Below are 18,064 nucleotides of genomic sequence, written 5' to 3'. Positions count from 1 at the left end.
AAACTGAGTGTTAAAAAAAACTAAGATCATGGCATCGGCTCCATCACTTCATGGCAAATAAAGGGGGAAAAGGTGGAAGCAGTGACAGAGCTCCTCTTCTTGGGCTCAGAATCACTGCAGATGGTGACGGCAACCATGGAATCACAAGATGACTGCTTCTTGGCAGGAAAGCGATGACAAACCTAGACAGTGTGTTGAAAAGCAAAAAACTCTGCCGACAAAGATCCATACAGTTACGGCTCTGGTCTTCCCAGTGGTCACCTACAGTGGTGAGAGCTGGACAGTAAAGAAGGCGGGATGCCAAAGAACCGATGCCTTCAAACCGTGGGGCTGGAGAAGACTCCCGAGAGTCCCTTGAATCAAGGAGATCACACCAGGCAGTCTTAAGGGAAATTACCCCTGAATAGTTGTTGGAAAGACTGATGCTAAAGCTGAAGCTCCAGTATTTTGGTCATTTGATGTGAAGAGCCGACTCACTGGAAAAGTTCCTGATGCTGGGAAAGACGGAGGGCAGAAGGAAAAGAGGGTGTCAGAGGATGAGATGGCTGGATGTCATCACCGATGCAATGGACACGAACTCGGGCAAACTTCAGAAGATGGTAAGGGACAGGGAGGCCTGGTGTGCTGCAGTCCATGGGGTCACAAAGAGTTGGACATGACTGGGCTACTGAACAACAACATTTAAGGCAATAAATTAAGAGGGAAAAGCTCCTTTAAAAGAAAATAAATGTAGTAGGTACATGATATGCATGAATACATCAACTATTCTTTAAGCTCCTAAGACTGAGTGTCTTTTAAAATTACAGAGAACCGGTTGATAAAATTAACTTACTTGTCAGAGAATTTTCTGACAAAATTGAGAAACAGGATAATGATTTGAATGTATAGGTATGATTTACAATCAACCTATTGCCAAAAAGGTTATAAGCAGATTATAACAAGAGAGTTTGTGAGACCATTAAAATATAAAATGAATAGCCAGTCCAGAGAACAATGGTTCCTCACTTTTGGGGAGCAGGTGGAGGTCACTGAAATTTTGATAAACACCAAGGAAACTCCCCCAGGTTCCCAGCTGAACATACAAATAATTTTTCCTATCATTTCAAAGGGGTTCATGAACTCCCTGAAGCTGATACACAGAGGACAGCTTAAAACCTCCAGCCACAGTGAGCCAGAGGAGAAATTTACCCCATCAAAAGCCTAGGTTAAGAAAGTTACTGTAATTAAAATGAACTATAACCCCAAGCTCCCTTGCAGCCAAAGCAAATATTAATAGAAAGCACAACAGGCTAAGTAATTGTCAGCGGCTGACAGGAGGAGATGTGCCCGTCTGTAAGAGAACTTTCCTTTGAAACCAAATCCTTGAAGAATCTGCTATGTGAATTCTTACAAAAGGACGGCCGAACACCTGAACAGACCGTGTCACGGGAGACACAGACGAAGAAGTATTTACCATACAACTGCATTTAGAAAGACTGGTAAGATATTAGGGAACGGTACTAAAATATAGACCTAACCAGCTTTCTGATAATCTAGTTTGACATAAGGTAGAAATGAGGTGATGTCACCACTCTTCAGCCTCATGTTCATTAGAGCTTCTGATACAAAATGAGAAAATTTTCAGAGTCTGGACCTAGTCTAGACAGCATATTAAAAAGCAGAGACATTACTTTGCCAACAAAGGTCTGTATAGTTAAAGCTATGGTTTTTCCAATAGTCATGTATGGATGTGACAGTTGGACTGTGAAGAAAGCTGAGCACCGAAGAATCGATGTTTTTGAACTGTGATGTTGTCAAGACTCTTGAGAGTCCCTTGGACTGTAAGGCGATCCAGCCAGTCCATCCTAAAGGAGATCAGTCCTGGGTGTTCATTGGAAGGACTGATGCTGAAGCTGAAACCCCAATACTTTGGCCACCTCATGTGAAGAGCTGACTCACTGGAAAAGACCCTGATGCTGGGAAAGATTGAAGGCGAGAGGAGAATGGGGACGACAGAGGATGAGATGGTTGGATGGCATCTCTGATTCAGTGGTCCTGAGTTTGAGCAAGCTCCAGGAGATGGTGAAGGACAGAGAGGCCTGGCGTGCTGCAGCTCATGGGGTCACAAAGAGTCAGACACGGCTGAGGGGCTGAACAACAGCAATAAGGCCTAGTCTAGACCCCTAAAGTAGGCACTGCCCACAGTGAAGTGGGCATTTGAGACCTTTACAAATGACACAAAAATAACAATCAAGAGTCAGCACAGAAGATGTGTTAAGAGTGCAGGAAATGGAGCCAGTCTGAATGTGGGACCCTCGATCACGTACCTAACAGCTGTGTGACTTTCTACCTGTGATTACACTGTAGGTTCTCATCTACAAGCTTGTAATAACAACTATTTTCACTCTCAACAGAGCTGCTGAGAAATAAGTTAATACATACAAGCTCCTGAAAAGGGTCTCTTGACCCACTCAGAACTGTGAAGATTAGACAGGGTTGGCAGGGTCTGACATTTGTTTCTTATCAGCTATTAAATAATCCTTCAAGAATATATATATATATATATATATATATATATATATATATATTTACAACTTATTTAACATGACAGGCTGTAGATTTAGTATAAATATGGACCGTAAGTCTGAAATGGTTTAGAAATGTTATGTTGGTGAAAAAATAATTAAAAACTGAAAACAAATTAATACTTTACATTAAAAAAAGAATACATATATTTAAAACTTTAGGTTACTATAGAAGCCGTTTTAACTTAAGGCAGATTTAATTTAAATGGTCTGATTTTTACTTAATGTATACATTTACTGTTAAGGTCACTACAATCCCTAATCGTAGCTAATTTATCTCTATCTATCCTGAATCAATCTCTTGCTTCCCACTTTTTCTCTCTGGTCAAAGTTTTAAGGAGTTGGAAAACCTACTCAGTTCAGTTCAGTCGCTCAGTCATGTCCAACTTTTTGCAACCCCAGGAACTGCAGCATGCCAGGCTTCCCTGTCCATCACCAACTCCTGGAGCTTGCTCAAACTCACGTCCCTTGAGTCGATGATGCCATCCAACCATCTCATCCTCTGTCGTCCCCTTCTCCTCCTGTCTTCAATCTTTCCTAGCATCAGGGAAAATATACTAAGCAGTTTTTAATGAAAACAGATTTATTAAAGACTTACTTCTCTATGAGTATCTCACCGAATGTCCAGGATTTTTCAAAACCATTTGTTCTCAAATGCCTCCATTTGGCTTCAGCTCTGTTGGTAGAGTTAATCTTTAATGCACATAAAATTACAGCAAAATCACACCAGAATTAGATTCTAAAGTCATCATAAAAGGAAAAAATTGCACACAGTCAAAAAATTACCTCTGAGTACCTCCTTAAACCAGAAAGAAATGGCAACCCACTCCAGTATTCTTGCCTGGAAAATCCCATGGACAGAGGAGCCTGGTGGGCTATACAGTTCATGGGGTCGCAGAGAGTCAGACAGAACTGAGCAACTAAACAACCACCACCTCCTTACACCAGCCGGTAAAGTGACGTCCTCCCATTGGGCCGGCAGAGCCCGTGTTCCTGAGTGCTGCTGGGCTCACGGCTCGTCCTGCTGCGAACGGATGAAGGGAAGAGCGTCTCTCGTCTCTCACTGAGGGACACACACGCGCTGACGAGGAGGCAGCAGAGGCCCCACACGCTCACCTCGTCTCCTTAAACAACCCTTCCCTCAAGCACGCTCTCTTTTCTTCAAGGGAGATTAAGGATGAACACTTGGATTGACAAAAGTTAAATAAGACACAATGATGTGAGACAATGTTTGCACTAAAAATTCTAAAAGCATCAATAGTTCGGATGCCATACAATTTCAACATTTCTAACTTAGCCATATAATGTGGCACTTTTTTTTTTTTTTAGATTTCCATATACAAACTGGTCAGATGTTTTTGTGCTGAATGTTCTAAACTTTCAATATTCCACTTAGCTGACAGAATTCAAATTCTGAGGAACAATTTCAAATTTCACCTGGCCCCCTTAACCCTTCCTTCAGTCAGGGATTATAGTATAAAACTAAGCTGAAGTCTCAAGGAAATTCCACAGAAATTCCTTTCCTTTCTATAAAAGTGAGAGGAACGCCAGTAAGGATGTGCGGCAATTCGGACCACACTGCCTGGTGAGTATTCCCATGTCTAAAAATGGAATCAGATCCCTGTCATTAAGGCCGTCACCTAATGGAATCATCTACAGAAATGTGTGAGGCCAGGCCATATCAGGTCAATCAATGATCGCTCTGCTAATGGAAGAAAATGTATTTAACCACACACACACACACAACAGCAACATGATCTATGCTTCTGCAATAGAGAGAAGTAAGAACAAAATCTGTAAGAACTGGGAACCGGAGACAAAATACACTTGCCTGGCACACACAATGGGCTCTTCTGAAGCTTTACGTTAATCAAACGTTTTGCACAGCAATACTATTCTTTTAAATCCAACACTAAGACGTTTACAACTTACAGTTTTAGGGTCGCTATTTGGGCACAATGGAAAACCAAACTGAATTTACTAGTGACTTTTCACAAGTTATTGTTTCTCTTCCTAAAGCGGGGAGAGGAGGGAGAAGGAGTAAATGTCAGCAGAATTGTTTTACAAGCTAATTTCTGGGAGAGAGCTGAGACGGGAAGTGCCTTTGCAAAGGAACCTCTATGTTCAACTCACTGTCGTGAAGATGCCTTTCCAACACCCTGGAAGAATTCTTCCTCTTCAGGCCCAAACATCTCTGCCTAAAAGATGATAGACTCTTAGATATAAGTAATACATAACCAGGTTATTTTCTGATTTAAACATCAGACAATAAAGAACAAGATAATACAGCACCAGAACAATAACGTGTAAAACTAGTCTAGTTGTATAATATTTCGGCAATTAAAAGATTCTTTTTTTTTTTTTTTGTATTCTTTGGGAAGCAGCTTTTTGAGAAATGGAAAAAGGAGTAAGACTAGAAGTCTCCCCTGTGGTCACCTCCTCACTTAACAGCAGTGACTGAACGCTCTAAGCGCCGGGCCACGACCCAGGCGCGCTGTCACGCCCTCCCGTGTAATTCTTGGCGAGGATGTGTGCCACTACGGTTTCAGAAGATTTCATGAAGTGCCTCATTTTTAACTGATTATATAACCAGGTAGTCTATGCTCAAAATATATTTTATTGTCTATTTTAAACAACTGGAAGCATCTTGTTACTCCTTTTGAGTCCTGTCCTTTTGTTTATTCATTCAGCCGTCCATTTATCCATAACTGCCCAACAAGATCCATGTATGTTAATTCGCAAAGACAATTTCTGGACTTAAAGAGGCATGGTTCTTCTTTACCTGAGAAAGGTTCAAGAGGGAACAAAACCAATCATTCGGCAGATCTAATGAAAGGTTTAAGGTGCTCAAGTAACAGATATGGAAGTGTCCTTTAAAACTATAAAGTGCCTTTCTAATTCAATATATTATTTCTGAACAGAACTACTTGCTTACTCTGACGACTTTAATCCCTCATGCTATTATTATGAATATCAAGAGTCCCTTCCTCACCTGGATTGGTACTGTCAGGAGCCAGGTAAGGCCTAGCCGATTCCTTCTTTGATGAGTTCAGTCTGAGCATTTCACTGATGACATCCAACACCATGCCGACCGACTCAAGTTTGAAGAAATTCTGTCCCTTGAGGGTATCTAGCCATTTATTCGGGTTTAGTGGAAAGAAAATGGGATTTAAAGTTAGGATCTGAATTCTGGCTTCGTGTGCGCTTCCACAACGTAAGCTCTCCGGAACTCAGTCTCCACAACAAAATGACAGGGTGCAGACACCCCCGAGACAGACGCCGTGCAGATTATCTGAGGGAGAACACGGTATTCTGCGTACTCACATGTGAGAACTCAGGGTTTCCCGTGTACCCGTTTTAGGACAGTGTACAACCTATTTATCATTACCGGTTATATTTCCTCTGTTACCAGACAGTAAATACTCTGTAGGGTTTTTTGTTATTTTTTTCATTTAGGACCCTCCATTCTCCTGTAAATAGAACTGTGATCTCAGTATCTTTCACTATCTTAACTTTCTTTCTATGTATCCCCACAGTGCCTTGTCGGGATATTGGCTAAGCACATTTACTAGACCATAATAAGTAGGCCCAAAGGGTATTTTCATTTATAAATGTATTTAATAAAGAGAAAATGAGGGGGAGTATCTGAAATCAGGACTTCCCCAGAAAACATAGGCTGAACAAAACCCTAAATTCTCTGCACACTATCTATTGCAAATTTATTATTTAGTTATTGGAATATATCATTTTTCTTTAGGTCTAATTCAATAAAATCAGAAACCACTCCCCCCCAAAAAAAACTGTGCCTTAGAGTGAATTTCATTACTTTTGTAACATTACCCATTTGTAAAGAGCTCAGGCTTTCAGAATCAAACTATACATAACACTTCTCCAATACAATCATTTCTCCAAGCAAAATTTCCATTATTTCCTTGCAACAGTGTAACAGAAATGGCAATTAAAATCAGACATTTTAGTTCCTATTATCTGGAAAATGTAAGCATGTGCTTACAAATTTACCAACTACCCACTGAAGGTATTATTACAATTGGCCAGCCTCACACGCTGCTGTTCTTCACTAATCTTCTGTGTGTTTTCCTCTTTGAAGCATTGTTCTAGTTCTCGGCTATAATAAACAAACCTTGTATGGTTAATTATGCTGTGCACTAACAATAAAAAGTTGGCCCTCTTCCACTCTGACTGTAAAAATCTTCATTAAGGAGGCTAATGAACACTAATTCTGAGAAAGTAGACTACACAGTCATGTGACTTGTTAAAAGGGAGAACGTATATGAGAAAATAAAATTTCCACAAAGCTAAAAACAGAACAATGTATAAACTATTTATCACTACCAGTTATATATCCTCTTTTACCAGACAGCAAATACTCAGTAGGTTTTTTTTTTTTTTTTTCATTTAGGACCCTCGATTCTCATGTAAATAGAACTGTGATCTCAGTATCTTTCACTATCTTAACCTCCTTTGTGAGTATCCCCACAGTGCCTTAAATATTGGCTAAGCACATTACTAGACCATAAGTAGGCCCAAAGAGTATTTTCATTTATAAATGTCTTTAATAAAGAGAAAATAAGGAGGAGTATCTGAAATCAGGACAGATTATACAAATATGCAAATATGAACCTGTCAACATATGGTGAGAATCCATTACTAAAGATCATTTAATCTTTCTTAGTTAAAGTTTCTGCATAAGGCATACTCATCTTAAGTTTCTCCTAGGTATGTCTCCAAAAAATCAAAAATCAAACTTAGGCATATTTAACATTTTTCCCTGTAACAATATACTTTGTTTTCCATATAAAACTGAGAGTATATGTTTTCTATGAAATTGCCCTTAATAAACACAAGAATAACGAGATTGAAAACTGCACGAGTTGAAAGAAAAAGCCTGGCCAGAGCAGGGAAATGCCGTCAGGGCTGCGCCAGACACACAGCGGCGTCTAAACCAGCAAGTGAAAACGAACAAACGGGCCTAAAGAAAAGTCCGGAGCAACACAGTTCTCATAAAAACGCAAATATTCTCTAAACTGGCATTAGGTGGAAGGAAATCTGCTGCATCTTATCACACTTAAGTATTCTGAAGAGAACTATCGGGAAGAAAGCCGTGCTGTGCTGCGCTGAGTCGCTTCAGCCCGGCTCTCTGTGATCCCAGGACCGCGGCCCGCCAGGCTCCTCTGTCCACGGGGTTCTCCAGGCAAGGATCCTGGACTGGGGGGGCCATCTCCTCCTGCAGGGGATCTTCCTGACACAGGGATCAAACTCGACTCTCTTACGTCTCCTGCACTGGCAGGTGGGTTCTTTTGCTGCTAGTGTCACCTGGGAAGCTCCAAGAAAGCCTTAAGGGCCAAGAAAAAGAAACCCAGTTATAGAGAACCAGAAAAAATTTTAATACCATAAAGGTATTCAGACATTCAATTAGCCTAACCAAGGCTTGAAAAGATGCCATAAACTTGCCACAATAATTATGCCTGAACAGCAGAATAATGTTTTTGCTGAGGCAGAGAAGGATGTTAAAATTAACAGTAAATAAACTATTTCCTTAAAAAACGCCATTAACTTCAAAATGAGTATATGCTGCTCTTTAGAGGAAATTCAGAGGAAATACAAAATAAAGAGTCAGGTAGAAGCTGGGGGAGGGGAAACAGGATGTAGGATAAGGAGCCCAGTATTTGAGGTCTGATAAGAAAACTGAGGCTTGGAAGTTGAATAAAACATATTTAGAAAAGTGAAATTGTAGTATCTGCCATTATAAAACTGTTGGAAGCATAAAAAAGCATGAGAACCAATACATAATAAGTGCTCAACAAATGATAATACTAAATTGTTTGTTCATATTACTGGATCTTGTGCAGCACATGAAGAATAATTTTGTTCACCAAATGCCCAAATCAAAATACTGTCCATTAAAGGTTTTCCTTGCAGTTCTCTTTTTTTCATTTCACCAGTCATTTGATCTTTTTTATAGATCCATTCAGTGATAACTATTTTCAAGCAAAGCACTTATGGCAAGTTGTAAGAAAATCAGGTTTTAATTGCTTTTATTAACCAACTTATTAACCTAAAATCACTTTAATGGTAACAATTCCATTTTTCTCAACAGAAAGATGTAGAATGTACTGCTTCACTTTTCAATATGACAATTAACCTTGATATTCACCTGCAACGTGCTCCACACTGTCAACAGAATAAAATTATCTTCATCTAAATCACAGAGATCTAGCAAAGTGGCAAAGGCTGCTGTCCCTGTGACATTTGCATTCATAAGCAAAGAGGACTGCAAACGCACTTCCATAAACTCTAAACACAATCTTGGTGCTGCAAAGGGCGTCTCAGCTCTGTGGACTGCTCAGGAGACACCGGAAAAGGCAAGGTGGAGCAAGTGTCACTCCGGCCTCACTGAGGGGCAAGGCTCTGCGCAGAAACTTCTCATCGGCAGCTGACCTTTATTCGTGGGAGACGACCTCCAATGAACTAAAAACAATGTTAAAGGCTATCAGACTTGGGGAGCAGAGTGACGGAAGGGGAAACAGGGGCGGCTCCTAGGGTACCAGTAATGTCCTGCTGCCAACATCATACACTTTCCTGAACACGTAAACCATCAGGGCCTTCAGGACGCGAACACGCTGATGGGAGACCAGGGATCACAGTCACACCACAGACGCCAGTGTCGGACAGAGTGAAGGAGGCTGGGTGAGCTGAGGCCGTGGTCAGAGCAGCTCCGTGCGGCAGCTGAGAAAGAACGAAGATCAGGGGGCCAGTCAGGCAGCTTTTGAAAGAAGAGCCATCCAGGCCAAGGACAGAGGCTCGCAGAGACCCGGGGGGCGCACGCCTGGCCCGTCTGAAGGACAGGAAAGAGCCCCTGCAAAAGGACCACAGGAGGCGAGAGTCGGTGAGGTCAGGGAGAGGAGTGGGCCCTGACCACTTAGCATTTCACAGGCCCCTGTGATGGGAGTCCCAGCAGGAGAGCGTCTGACTTCCACCTTAAAAGGATTGCTCTCTCGTACCAAGAACAGACTGCGCGGGAGGAGAGAAGTGGGGAGAGCTGGTGGGAAATCATGGCAATTGATTCAAGCAAGAGACGGAGATGGCTCCGACGACGAGGAAGGGAGCAGTGGTTAGACTCTAGGTATGTTCATTCTGAAGGCAGGGCTAAAAGAATGTGCGGACAGGACGAATGCAGACAGAGAGAGAAGAGAAATCTAGGATGACTCTAGGGTTTTCTGCTAACTGGAATGGTGAGCTGCTGTTAACTGAGATGAAGACTGTGGGTGAACTGGACTTGGACTGGAAAAGAGGGGTTCAGTTTTGGACCTGTTCCTCTTTTGATGTAACTAAGAAATATTCAAATGGAACGCTGAACAGGCAGCTAGACATAGAGGTTAAAATTTAAGTGATAGAGCTTATTTTAGAGGCAGCTAAACAAAAATAAATTTTAAACAAGATTAAATCTTAACTGTTAACATCAACTTGACTAATCAATATAATAAATTTTCACTATTACTAATCTTCATTTAATATATCCAAGTAATGCTCCATCAATAAAGGTTACATGAAAAGTGAATGTGGGCAAACAGAGAAAATACTAAGGCTATCCAGTCAGCTTTAATAATCACAGCTCAACAATACAGAAGGCTTAATTTGGCCCTGGAGCAGATGTATAATGCTTAGAGGTGGAAATGCCCAAAGACCCTGTCGGGCTTTGTCCGTATCTTTCACTGCAGACACAGTGAGCCTTGCAGATTTCTAACGGCGTCGTAAACAGTGCTATTGTGCAGCAAAGAAACAAAACGATTTAATGACAGGTTTCCTCCCTCAACAAAGTAACTGGATCATGCCTGTTGATTAAGGATAACATGGTACAATCAGAACTGAGTATTGATGTCAAATAAGAATATTGCTATGCAGCTACACACACTGCCATATTCAAGCATTACCCAAGTTAGCCGTTTACCTGACAAGATTTTTTTTGGTTATAAAGGCTAATGCATTTGCACAACTTTAAAACAAAACAAACAATCAAACCCTGTAAGAATCACTAAGTTAACTGACATGGGGAGAGATAAGACTGTCAATGAAGTAAATGAAAAATGGGAATTATCCATTAATAAGGGCTTCCCTGGTGGCTCAGCCAGTAAAGAATCTGCTTGCAATGCAGGGGACCCCGGTTCAATTCCTGAGTCAGGAAGATTCCCTGGAGACAGGATAGGCTGGAGTGGGCACTCTATATTCTTGGGCTTCCCTGCTGGCTCAGCTGGTAAAGAATCTACCTGCAATGCAGGAGCTCTGGGTCTGACCCCTGAGTTGGGAAGATCCCCTGGAGAAAGGAACAGCTACCCACTCCAGTATTCTGGCCTGGAGAATTCCATGGACAGAGGAGCCTGGTGGGTTACAGTCGATGGGGTAGCAAAGAGTTGGACACAACTGAGCGACTTTCACTTTCACCAATTAATAAAATATGGATGTTTAGCCAATTATCCTAACCTTAAATATTAAGCAATAAAGTATAAAGGGAAATTACTGAGATGTCTACTCTCCCAGTCAGTATTTGAAAAATTTAACTGGTTGCTCTACCATTAATTTATACACACACACACACACACACACACACACATATAAACCAAGGATAAGGCTGGCATCATGGAGCAAGAACTCTATATACCTCAAGAAATGGAAACTGGGAAGAAGCGGGAATTATACTTTAAAAGAGGAATAAGACGAGGGTGGGATGTTTCGAGAGAACAGCATCGAAACATGTATATTATCTAGGATGAAACAGATCACCAGCCCAGGTTGGATGCATGAGACAAGTGCTCGGGCCTGGTGCATTGGGAAGACCCAGAGGGAGCGGGTAGAGAGGGAGGTGGGAGGGGGGATCGGGATGGGGAATACATGTAAAACCATGGCTGATTCATGTCAATGTATGACAAAAACCACTACAATATTGTAAAGTAATTAGCCTCCAACTAATAAAAATAAATGAAAAAAAAAAAGAGGAATAAAAGCTGAAATCATACTAATCAAAGGTTGACTGTAGTAATAATCTGTTATCCAACTCCTTTCCAAAGGGTTCATTTAGCACTTCTACACATTAAGAGGATATTACTTCTTTCTTCAAAATCCAATTATCACCAACCAGGGAGGAAGTGTCAGCACACCTTTCAGAACCGCCTCTGCTTTACCGCCCAGTAACTCAGCCCAGTGCCAAGCTCACAGACACTTCAGAGAATCTGGACTTCCTCTGGTCTCGTCCTTTTTCCTCCTGGTTCACCTTCCTCCTCTCACGGGCTCTCTTAAATTTCCTTCCAACTCCACTCAATCAATTTGACTAGCATTTTTTTATTCTAAATCTGAATGTTTTCAGTGAAAGAAGCCAGACACAAAAGGCCACACCTTGTAGGATCCCATGTGGGTGAAATGTCCGAGGCAGAGAAGCCACAGACAAAGTCAGTCAGTGGTTGCCAGGCCTGGCGGCGGGAGGATTGGGAATGTCGGTTCTCGGGACTCGGGTTTCTTGTGGGTGATGAAAACACTCTGGGAGTAGTCTAAGGGCTGAGGCTGCCCAAGTCCATGAATACACTAAACTACTGGATTACACTCTCCAAAAGGGTGCATATGTCAATTTAGTAAAAGATAGTCTCCAGAGATCCTTTGAAGGCATGAGGTAAAAGCCAAACACACCTCACTAACTCCAGCTCTTCACCAACCCCTGCACGGCAGAGGAAGGCCCTGGCTCCAGCTCTTCACCAATCCCTGCACGGCAGAGGAAGGCCCTGACTCCAGCTCTTCACCAATCCCTGCACGGCAGAGGAAGGCCCTGACTCCAGCTCTTCACCAATCCCTGCATGGCAGAGGAAGGCCCTGACTCCAGCTCTTCACCAATCCCTGCACGGCAGAGGAAGGCCCTGACTCCAGTTCTTCACCAACCCCTGCATGGCAGAGGAAGGCCCTAAACGAATAAGAAAATATTAAACTCGTTATATCCTGTTTTGGAGAGGAGGAAAATGCAAAATCCACTTTAGAAAATTGATAATGTGAAAGGTTATTCCAGTTGCTCAACGAATTCAGTCAGGCAGTTCACTCCATGTTCAATGAAACACAGCTGGACAATTTCCCAACGTGCTCTTCTCTTCCCAACTACTTCACCAATTCCAGGTGCTGGCTTTTTAAAATTTATTTATTTGTAATTGACAGATTAATTGCTTTACAGTATTATGTTGGTTTCTACCAAATATCAACATGAATCAGCCATTACCCATGTCCCCTCCCACCAGGGTACTGGCTTTTAAAAACAGTCTCTCCCCTGATGCTTTCTGGGGACAATCAGACCCACCCCTAAGGTTCACCCTGACTATCCCAACAGTCATTGGTATTTCTTTTAACTGTCACCATACATATGGTCTGCCTCTGACAATTTAACACTATACAACTCTTCATATTTGCACAATGCTTCAGTGTTCTAAGAGCGCTCATACACATCATCATATTTGATCTTTTTATCGTCCTGTGCGTAAGTAGACCAAGTAAAGACAAAGAACTTGTTCAACTTCTCAGTGGCAGATCTTGGGCTAAAATTCAGAGGTTCTGAATCCAGTGAGAAAGAGATGCTCAAAAGGCTTTTGGTGAACAACAAACAAGACTGCTAGATGAATTATCTTACTATTTTAATAACATCACACTTCCTTTGTATACCATTTGATATTTTTCTCTATTTCAAGTGAGTCGGTCTTATTTCAACAATTAAGATTCTAATCTCTGAAAGTGAAGAATTCCACATCCCCAGTGCACTGACCCCGTGGAGATGAGGTGATTAAAATGCCAAGCTGCCTGTGTACACCGAATTTAGTCATACAGACACGGCTGCTGAGCTTATCATGAGAAAAAACAAACTGGAAAACACTGAAAAATTTTTATCTTAAAAAAAGATTTCCCCTCTCCTCACAGGAACCTGTATGAGTGCTTAAAACCAAGCTCAGGTTCATATTATAAAAATTGTGTGTATGTATATATATATATTTTTAACAAATGCATTAAATTCTGTTTATTAACTGCACTGCATGGAAGAGATACTGACCACCAAGTATTCAGGGTCACACATAAGACATCCGTGTGTATGCCTAGTATTCTAGACAAAAACAACACATTCAGTTCTCTGCCTTAATAATTTACTACTGCAAAAAATATTGAGTGTCTCTTACACACAGTATACCATGTTGAGAAGATAGTGAATTACATGTCATAAGCCTTCACCATCCTCAAAACAAATGAGGACAGTAAATGCATAAAACCCTTATAAATAATGATAACTGCACAACAGCTAACAACTCCTGAGCCCTATGAGCCGGGTCCTACTCTTGAGTCCTTTACACACACAACTCACACAATCCTCCCAGACTCATGGCGTTTTACAGGTAAGGGAACCGAGGGAAGCCACGTAACTGCACCGAGAGGACGACTCTATAAACCCAGGCAGTCCCTGCGGCAGAAAGGGCTGCGCAGCATGCCTCTCTGACCGGACGCAGCGCGTGCTGCGGGCGTGCGGAGGGCGGAGAGTCAGCGAACGAAGGGACATCTGAGCGAGGCCCCGAGGTCCAGGGAGAAGACGTGGGAAAAGGCCGCGCCGGGCGCCGGGGCGGGAACGGCTGTCCTGCTCACCCGGGCGCAGGCAGCGGCGGCCACCGGCCAGGCCAGCGCACACCCACAGGAAGCGTCGTGAGGCCGGCTCCGCCACCCGCGCTCCAGGAGCCGCCCGTGCCGATCCCCTCGGACAGCAGCCCTGACGGCTCTTTCTCGGCGACGGAAGCGAGGGCCAGGGCGTGCTGACCACGCTCCCTCTGTGCTCCCAGAGCATGGGCGCCAGCCACATGCAGACTCAGAGGCCGCCAGCAATGGCTTCCTAATTAAATGGTCCCTGAGCCTGACCGGCCAGCGTTCAGATGGGCAGGACCTTGCACCCCCAAAGGGAAAAGGCATGCCTTCTTGAGCCCAATTATGGACTCTGCGTGAAAAGGTGATGCGAATCATCTTGGAAAATTATAAAAGAATTCCTCTGGAAATCTCAATGCAACTTGATAGTCTTTATTCCCTTATTACTTTCCTGGTGGGAAAAGTAATTACAATTTTCATTGTTGCTATTTAGTCACTAAGTCCTGTCAGACTCTTCTGTGATCCCATGGACTGCAGCCCACCAGGCTCCTCTGTCCATGGAATTTTCCAGGCAAAAATACTGGAGTGGGTTACCATTTTCTTCTGCAGGGGATCCTGTCGACCCAGCGGTCGAACCTGTGTCTCCTGTGTCTCCCGCACTGGCAGGAGGGTTCTTTACCTCTGAGCCATCAGGGAAGCCCAGTGTTACTCCACTTTTCATTCACTTAAAATTTTCATTCATCATCAATTTAATTTTTTCCTTATGGCTGAGTCACCTGTAGGATCCTAGTTCCAGGACCGAGGACCAAAGCCGTGCCCCTGGCAATGGACGTGGCATCCTGACCACTGGGAAGCCCCCAGGACCACCAGGAACTGAGCCCGCCCTGCCCCGGCCTGACACACCTCCCCCTGCACCCGGCTCCCTGCGGGCCAGCTCCCGACTCCACACCCGTGGTTCCAGACGGCCTGGCCTTGGGTCCCCTTCTTTCCCCACACCCTTGCCATACACAGAGGCCTCCACTTCCATGGATTTAAATATCTTTACGATGACAACTTTGAACTGGTATTTCCAGCTCTCCGCGGACTCCACCTCATGTCTGGCCGCCTGTCTGACGTCTCCACCTGGAAGTGCTAAGCCGCTCCCAGTTAGCAAGGCCAGAAGAAGCCTCCGAGCCCGCTCCCTCCACCGTCCTCCCAGGAACAGGTGCCTCCCTCTCCCCAACAGACTCAATCCCAAACCGATGCCTCCCACATCCCCGCCTCTGCCATCACCCCCCAAGTCCGCCACTTCTCCTGCAAGAAGCGGCCCAGTCCAGCCCGTCCAGAACGCCGTCCTGCCTCCCCAGCGATGAGCAGCCGGCCTCCAGCCCAGAAGCCTCATGAGAACCAACCCGGCTCAACTCGCCAGCCTCACTTTGCACTCGCACCTTGGGCCCCCCCATCCCAGGCAGGCTCCTCAGCGCCCGGGGACCCCCGCCCGCTCCCCCAAAGGCAGAGCGGCACCTCTGCGACAGCACCGCGGCCAGGGGCCTGCTCACCTCGGGAACTCACACCGCGTCCCCTCCCGTCCTGGGTTTAGACGCCACCTCCTCAGAAAGGCCTTCCGAGCCCAGAGGACAGGCAGGCCCCACACTGAGCCCCGCCCCGCGCGCGGCTCATCTGCCCACTGCCCCCTCCCGAGCAGGCCTGGACTTCTGCAGCGACGTCCCTGGCTGCCTTCGCAGCAACGCGCGAGCGCCACACGGGCTGCACACCCCTGCGTCTTGTTGGGACGAACTGCAGCCCCAGCACGGTGCTGACCACACAACGGGCTCTTAGAAAACATCTGTTTGGCGTTAAACGACTATTCCTGGGGGAGGCTCGGCAACCCTCTCCAGGATGCTTGCCTGGAGAATCCCGTGGACAGACGAGCCTGGCGGGCTGCAGTCCACCGGGCGGCAAAGAGTCGGAGACAACTGAGCAACTTGGCACTCAAACGACTGTTAATTTCAAAATACACCCTACTCAGCTTATTCTATTACTCACTTAACCTAATAACAGCTATTTTTGGAATACAACAGCACCTTACACACTCTTATTCAGGAACATAATTTTATTTTGCTGTTTCTAGGCACCGATACCATTCTGGGCCTATTCAAAGGCTTGCCTGTTAATCTCTGGCCGGGTGCTTTATCAAACATGAAGGTTATTCTTATCCCTGTGACAAACTCTTACTCTTTAACAACACGGCAATGTGCATGTCAATAAGCACTTATCTGAAGCTGCAGGGATCAGGGTGTGAGGAGACCCCCTCTTTCCCAAGCCTCCAGCAGACCACAGGGCAGCAACATGCCAGTCCTTGACTACGCCCACCTATGAAGTGAATGTTGCAAGCACACAAACATCCATGTGAGCCTGCCTGATCTCCTACCTAGGCAAGCGTGCTGACTCAGATTCAATCTCTGCTTTGTAGACTAGTCAAAACTCCCCAGCTGGACCTCCCAGCTCATGGGCTCTGACCACGGAGGAACGGAAGGTCACTGGGTGCACTTACATCTATGTGTCCAACTGAACATCCATCTCTGACTACCTTCCACACAGAAGAGTAAAAACCTGCTCAACCTAAGTTTACCATCTCCAAAATCCACTGTCAGGAGTCCCCAGTTGACTGATTACAAAGCTACACGAAATCTGGTCATGTCTCCAGGCAAACCCCTACTTCCTAAAACGATGGCAGACAGGGGAGTGACAGAAGATTCTGAGAATGGAGAGTGATGACGTCAGAAACCACACACAGCTTTACTTCTCTGTCAGTGACCAGTCCACCCACACACACCTCTGGCAAGCTCAAAACCGGGAAGAACTGTTCAACGATTTCTCCTTGCTTTAAAGTTAGACACATCTGGCTTGTATGTAATTTGAAAAAGGAGAAAGAATCAATTAGACAGCTACCACTTGTTTAGACAGTCACCACACCCATATTTGCATATTTGGGGAGGCTACCCTGAATTTATTACTTAAAACATTTTATACATTATTGCAAATACTATCTATAATCCATACTCCATGGTTCTTAAATGGTGTATTTTCACCTTAGATTGACACAGGAAATTATTAATTTCCCATTTAATTCATGTAATTAATGGAATAGGTCTGCTACACAAATATTCTTCATGTATCATCCTTTTCTTATAAATTTGAAAGTTATAAATAGACAAATAAAAGCCTCATTTACTAATTCATATACAGAACTTACAACAAATAAACTATCTGTTTTAAATAAACCAGCTAGGCCAATAAACTATACAAATTATGAACCACAGGCTCCAAGAAGGCAAAGGAGAGAGAGAGAAACTGACTCGCAACCCACAGAGGAGAAGACGAAGCCGAGTCCAGCGGCCGGGAAACACGTCCACCAGCACGACCATGCAGCTGAGACCTGAACACTCCTCTGAAATAAGCAAACAGAGTCATTTTTAATTCCTCCAGAGAAGGGGCACACACTACCTACCTCCCGAGTTGTCCATTATTTCTCTGGACAGCTCTGGACGAAGACGAAGACTTTGTATCAAGAAGGCAATGGTTTCCTTCTAATTTAATACGGCAGTGCTAGTTCTACACCCTGACATCCCATGGAGTAAGGTGAATCTCTCTTCCGTTTTCTGGCTCTGAAAACAGTTAAACACAGCCATGGTGCCCCCTCACTCCCCCAGACAAGGTAACTCCAGTTCCTTTCCAATGTCCTTTCTGATCTCAGAGAAGACTTCCAATCTTCCTTGTTTATATTAACGGTATCTACATTTCCTAAGTGTATAAAACACATCCATTCTGTCGATGAAATCAGCGACACATCGACTCTC

At 44.0% G+C, this 18,064-nt stretch overlaps 1 protein-coding gene and 1 long non-coding RNA gene across 2 annotated transcripts in view; both read right to left on the bottom strand.

Annotated features, from left to right (window-relative positions):
* LOC122681675 (poly(A)-specific ribonuclease PARN-like) overlaps positions 1–18,064 on the bottom strand; it is a 108,482-nt gene that overhangs the window by 63,539 nt on the left and 26,879 nt on the right. The window lies entirely within an intron of this gene.
* LOC122684584 lies at positions 173–5,646 on the bottom strand. The gene is made up of 4 exons (XR_006338106.1): positions 5,557–5,646; positions 4,698–4,762; positions 3,163–3,240; positions 173–494 (listed from the first exon to the last, which is right to left on the bottom strand). It is a non-coding gene; the product is annotated as an uncharacterized LOC122684584 (long non-coding RNA).

The sequence above is a fragment of the Cervus elaphus genome, chromosome 1 (assembly GCF_910594005.1).
Source record: "Cervus elaphus chromosome 1, mCerEla1.1, whole genome shotgun sequence".
Taxonomy (NCBI): Eukaryota; Metazoa; Chordata; class Mammalia; order Artiodactyla; family Cervidae; genus Cervus; species Cervus elaphus.
The sequence above is the reverse complement of the archived record's forward strand: the minus strand, read 5'-3'. Positions and strand labels throughout refer to the sequence as shown.